The sequence below is a fragment of the Opisthocomus hoazin genome, chromosome Z (genome assembly GCF_030867145.1).
Source record: "Opisthocomus hoazin isolate bOpiHoa1 chromosome Z, bOpiHoa1.hap1, whole genome shotgun sequence".
In the NCBI taxonomy this organism is placed as follows: Eukaryota; Metazoa; Chordata; class Aves; order Opisthocomiformes; family Opisthocomidae; genus Opisthocomus; species Opisthocomus hoazin.
This window is the reverse complement of record NC_134454.1, coordinates 39721016-39727611: the sequence shown is the minus strand read 5'-3', so window position 1 is coordinate 39727611 and position 6596 is coordinate 39721016.

Below are 6596 nucleotides of genomic sequence, written 5' to 3'. Positions count from 1 at the left end.
TCACAATCCTTAATCTCCTTTATCCAGGGACATTTACACTGTCACTACATCAGCTCTACACAAGCAAGTAACACAGCCTCTTTGCTGGTTGTGCCAATGGTATGAGTGCTGGGTGTGGTGGAGCTTAAGAAGTGTACTACTACATAAGCAGATGTGAAAACAATCCAGTCACACATGCTCAGACCACCTCAAGCTCAGAAACATTTAAAAATCTATTTTTCAAGGCTATCCTCATAATAAACGGGACAGAAAAGAGAATATTTAAACAAAACACAAACTTCAAAACAGGGATTCAAGTATGATGGTCTTCACAGTTTCCTATAGATCAACATTTTTCAGGCTATTCTTTCTTTACTGTGGGCATACGATTTTTCAGACAAGAAGTGCACTTTACACAGCCACAAGTCTAACTTGCTGATTGCTTAACTTTTGTAAGATTCTGTGCATTAGGAAAACCCAGGAAAGAGAACAGAGGTTACCTAAATTGAACGTTTTGTGGGGGGTGTCTGTTGGGGGAGGGGTGTGTTGTTTTAAACTGCAGAGACACCATGATAGATTAAGTTTAATCATTACAGTTGTGATTATTCCTTGATCACCATGTGACGGTAGACCATGTTTACACTGCACAGTCATCTTGGCAAAACTGGCATGTAAGTAAGGCTACGGATTACTCAGCTTGGACAAAGTACATTTTCATGGTTAGAAAAAGAGATCCCCTAGATCCCCTCCTTGATTCAGATTCCTCTCTCTGCTAGTCCTTCTACCCAAACAATTCCATAAACAGAAAGGCACATGAAATACCATTTAACTGTAAGTTTATACTAAAACAATGCACTAATAAGAATTACACAACTTTTACATATTCACTCCAAGACCAAAAAGTTTTATAGCTCTCTATTGGAGCTGTATACTTTGGCAAATATGCTAGCATAACTCATGCAAATTCTTTAGGATGAATAAAATTGATTTTATTCTGGAGCAACTGCTGTGTTCACAAAATAAAATAAATGTGGGGTTTGTATTAAGGTTTCATTTACGGTGGAAAAGTCTGTCCACCTGGAGAAGACATTCCAGATCAGTCTGAAGAGAAAATTTCCCCCATAGTCCTCCACAGTGGCTTGATAGGATCCATATTGTTTATCTAGTCAAACGGCTCTGCAGCAAACTCACAGACCTTCCTGATTTTCACATCTGGCAATCCTCCAGTAAACTTCACCCTGTGCAGCAGTCTCCCAGTAGCATCTTGATTCTTACACTCTCATCCTATATTCGTGAGTCACCTTTCTGTTTTTTGTTCAGAAATTTCTTTATATGCCCTGTGTGCCTGTCCTCCTTCCCATTACTTTCTCCACCACCTCTCTAACTGTTTTTCTCAAACTGTCCTCAACTCCCATTCTCTCCCTGCCAAGAAACTCCCTTTTTCTACTCCTATCCCAAAGTTTTCTGTTTCTTTCCTTTGAATGCATTAAATTGATGGGTTTTGTCAAAAACAGACTCTTGCCTGATTCCAGGCCAGGAAGCTAAATGGCCCCTCATGCAGAAAAACTGGAATTTCAATTGCGTCTTCAGCTAAACAGGGGGTCTGCAGCTCCCTGTGTGTGCTGTGAGCCAGCGGATTGGAGGATCTGCCTGAACACGAAACTGTGAATCCTAGCTGCCCATCAGACCACCTATGAACCCGTGCTCCACTTGAACTGCCTCCCCAAACTATCAGCTGCTGAATATTTATGAAGAAGAATAAGATCTTTACGAAAACTCTGAAGGAGGGGATAGATTTTTTTTTTTGGATACTGAAATCCTGGGAACTACAGGCCTGTCAGTCTGACCTTGGTGCCGGGCAAGATTATGGAGCAGTTCATCCTGAGTGCGGTCACTGGGCATGTGAAGGACAACCAGGGGATCAGGCCCAGCCAGCATGGGTTCATGAAAGGCAGGTGCTGCTTGACCAGTCTGATCTCCTTCTATGACCAGGTGACCTGCCTAGTAGATGAGGGAAAGGCTGTGGATGTCATCTAGCTGAATTTTAGTAAGGCCTTTGACACTGTTCTCCACAGCATCCTCCTGGAGAAACTAGCTGCCCACAGTTTGGACGGGTCTGTGCTTCACTGGATAAAAAACTGCCTGGATGGCCGAGCCCAGAGAGTGGTGGTGAATGGAGTTAAATCCAGCTGGTAGCTGGTCATGAGTGGTGTTCCCCAGGGCTCAGTTTTGGGTCCAGTCTTGTTTAACATATTCATCAATGATCTGGATGAAGGGATTGGATGCTCCCTCAGTAAGTTTGTAGATGACACCAAGTTGGGTGGGAATGTTGATCTGCTTGAGGGTAGGCAGGCTCTGCAGACGGATCTGGACAGACTGGATCAATGGGCCGAGGCCAACTGTATGAGGTTCAACAAGGCCAAGTGCCAGGTCCTGCACTTCGGTCACAACAACCCCATGCAATGCTACAGGCTTGGGGAGGAGTGGCTGGAAAGCTGCCTGGCGGAAAAAGATCTTGGGGTGCTGGTCGACAGCCGGCTGAACATGAGCCAGCAGTGTGCCCAGGTGGCCAAGAAGGCCAACAGCATCCCGGCTTGTATCAGGAATAGTGTGGCCAGCAGGAGCAGGGAGGTGATCGTGCCCCTGTACTGGGCACTGGTGAGGCCGCATCTCGAGTACTGTGTTCAGATGTGGGCCCCTCACTAGAAGAAAGACATTGAGGTGCTGGAGCGTGTCCAGAGAAGGACAATGAGGCTGGTGAGGGGTCTAGAGAAGTCTTATGAGGAGCGGCTGAGGGAACTGGGATTCTTTAGTCTGGAGAAAAGAAGGCTGAAGGGAGATCTTATTGCTCTCTACAGCTACCTGAAAGGAGGTTGCAGGGAGGCAGGTGTTGGTCTTTTCTCCCAACTAACTAGCGATAGGATGAGAGGAGATTGCTTCAAGTTGCGTCAGGGGAGATTTAGAACAGATGTTAGGAAAAATTTCTTTAATGAGAGAGTGGTAAGGCATTGGAACAGGCTGACCAAGGAAGTGGTGGAGTCCCCACCCCTGGAGGTGTTCAAAAAACGTGTAGATGTGGCACTTCAGGACATGGTTTAGGAGGCATGGTGGTGATGGATGGACTTGATGATCTTAGAGGTCTTTCCCAACCTACAGTGATCTGTGATTCTGTGATTCTGTGTTCTGCATTGCAGGGCTCATCAGAGGCTGCAGTTTCCTTAGCTCATCTTAACGAATCCAGGCTTGGTGCTAATGGTGCCGTCTCCAGATAACAGAGATACAATCCACAGGATCAGCCTGGGAGGAAGAGTGTGCCTTCTCATTGAGGACTCACTTATAACCCTTCCCATCTCAATCAGTGATTCTAGCCCTTTCAAATGCTGTGACTTTCCCAACATATTTGAAGTGCTATATGGAATTTCATTGCTAAAACTGATAAGGAAGGCCAGTGGGAACGACAAAGAGAGCATTTCAAATTCCACTAGTGTGTCCTCCTAAGAACAGGTATGACAGCAACAGAGCACATCAAACAGTTAGTAGATGTTATAGACCATTCCAGCCAAAGTCGGAGAGGAACACATAACAGCTGAATTGCTAAACACAGCTCTAAAGTATGAAACAACTTATTTCCACTCCTGTAAGTTAATATTTCAGTTCTTAGAAATCTAAGTAGTATCTAAAACCTTAAAAAACTGGATACCAAACAAACTTAGTGACCTTGGAATATTGTTCATCCTTTTGGTGGACAGGAAAGGAATTTTCTTAAAAGGAAATATCCCTTCGGAATCTCAGACTCTTGGCACTGAAATTAATACACACACCGAAGGCAACCACCCTCCTCTCCTTTTAGCCCGCCATTTACTTAATAGGTAGTACTGCTAGGAGGGTGCTAGGTGAAAGGGGAGGCTGGGGAACTCATCCGTTACCTCTATGCACCCTGAATGTTCACCCCACCAGCAGCCCTATTACCTGGTCTGTGTCAGAAAGTGCACAAACATGGTATAAGTAATTTCTTATGTTTGCAACACTTTTTAATACTATATAACACTTACTAAGAAACAGCAAGTTTTCTCTTCTCTCATGTTCAAGTCCATTTGCTTCCATTTTGTGTCTTTCTCTGCTACTGATCCTCATCACTCATGACAGGTTTAGATACATATTTTTCAGAAAAGTAAAATTAGACCAACCAGCAATGGCCAGAAAAAACACATGTTATTTTAGAAACAGTTTAAAGTTTGCTGCCTTTTGCTTTACCTGAAAAAGATCTGGTTTTGCAAAGGCTTGTCCATTTTTAAATATATCTCAGTTAACCTAACAAATTATTTCACAACTCTATCACACATGTATTCCTAGATTGTAAAATAACCTGTTCAGCTACTTTTTCTTTTACAACCTTCCTCATCCCTTGTTTTACTTCTGGCTTTTCTTTTGGACAGCATTCTTTTTAAGCTGCTATGCAAACTACCAATGTCTTATCCCTGAAGCCCTCTCCTGAATATTTCCCTCCTGAGAAGCCAAAGTCAGACTTAGCACGAAGCCATTCATCACACTTAATTACGGAAGAATAAATTTAAAATAATGACTTCATGCATGATGCAAAGGCCTACTGAGTCACTACCCTACCACCTTGTCTTCCCTCATCCTACTACCTGTCTTACTACTTTATTGGGTTTTGTTGGGACAGAGTTAATTTCCTTCACAGAGCTCACATGGTGCCATGTTCCAGATTTGTGACTGAAACAGTGCAGGCAGCGAGCAGTGCTTACACAGTACCATGGTTTAACCCCAGTCAGCAACTAAGCCCCTCGCAGCTGTTCGCTCACTCTCCCCCACTGGGACAAGGGAGAGTATCGGAAGGTAAAAGTGACAAAAAAACCGCCAGCACACACAGCGCCAAGGCCTTTCCTCACACTGCCCCACCAGCCAGCAGGCTGGGGGCGCACAAGAAGCTGGGAGGCGACACAGCCAGGACAGCCGCAACTTGTGTGGTGCTAACCCACAACGCTTGCACGTGAGTATTTTAGTAAGCTGCTATCTAACTTTACTAAAAAGATACTATAACGGCGTTAAACTACTTAAACAGGCTATAACAGATTTCTAAGAACTGATATTTCCAGGGCTAAGGGGGCTTGTTTAACGGGGTGATACTCTTACACTTTTGGAATCTGTTGCACTGATGCCAGGAAGAAAAGGATGAGCTCTATTCTTACCTTGCTACGGATTTCCTGGGTGACTCGAAACTGTAAAATGCTCTGGCTGTTCCTACCTGCTCTTGTTTTTTTCCTGAAGATCATCTCAGCGATAGCACCTCTTGCTGGAAAGCTCCAATTCGGGCCTTTTGTGTAACCTCATACCACCTAGAACTGTAACACCCCACGTCGGTTCCTCAGACAACCGGTCCTGTACTGCAAACTCAAATGTTACTACCCTCTGGCAAGGGGCTCTCATACTAACTTTTTTTCTCCTTTGCCTGTACCACGACTCCGGATGCAGGCTGATACAAAGGCTTGTTCCTAGCCAGCGTTCATCTGTCCTTGTTTTTCAACGAGCAGCGGAAACCTAAGCCAGGATGCAGATGCCTGTATTAACGTTAAGCCTGTATAGCAATGTATTGCTATATATTGCCAGGGCAACAACATATGGCATGAATGCAGAACACCTTGCAGAGGAATGGAAGCCAGGATGTGCCTTGCTGGACTTCGCTGGGCGTATCTGCGATCATACCTGTCCTAAAAAGACACAAAAGAATGACAGTCAGCCAGCTCTCCCTGGCGAAGCAGACTTTGTGCAGAGACACAGGCAGGCGAGTCTATGACACACGGAGATACCAGAGCAGGGAGGAACAGAACCACGAGTTCTGTCCTAGGGTGACCCAAACAATTTCTGACATCAAGTAAAAAAGCACTTCACTTGGGAATGGGATGGCTGTCTGAATCACAAAAAGATCTTTGCTGTTGTGACACACTTCAGCACAACAAGTTATTGTAAAGACTATTTTAAATCACAGAAGGGTACGGGTTGGAAGGGACCTCTGGGGATCATCTAGTCCAAACCCCCTGCCAAAGCAGGGTCACCTAGAGCAGGCTGCACAGGACCACGTCCAGACAGGTTTTGAATGTCTCTGAGAAGGAGACTCCACAGCCTCTCCGGGCAGCCTGTTCCAGTGCTCCGTCACCCTCAGAGGGAAGAAGTTCTTCCTCACGTTCAGAAGGAACTTCCTATGCTTCAGTTTGTGCCCGTTACCCCTTGTTCTGTCGCTGGGCACCACTGAAAAGAGTCTGGCCCCATCCTCTTGACACCCACCCTTAAGATATTTATAGGCATTTCTAAGGTCCCCTCTCAGACTTCTCTTCTTCAGGCTGAACAAGCCCAGTTCCCTCACCCTTTTCTCATGGGAGAGAGGCTCCAGTTCCCTCACCATCTTCGCAGCTGTCCTCTGGACTCCCTCCAGTAGTTCCTCATCTTTCTTGAAGTGGGGAGCCCAGAACTGGATGCAGTGTTCCAGATGCAGCCTCACCAGGGCAGAGGGGGTGGAGAACCTCCCTCGACCTGCTGGCCACACTCTTCTTAATGCACCCCAGGATACCATTGGCCTTCTTGGCAGCCAGGGCACACTG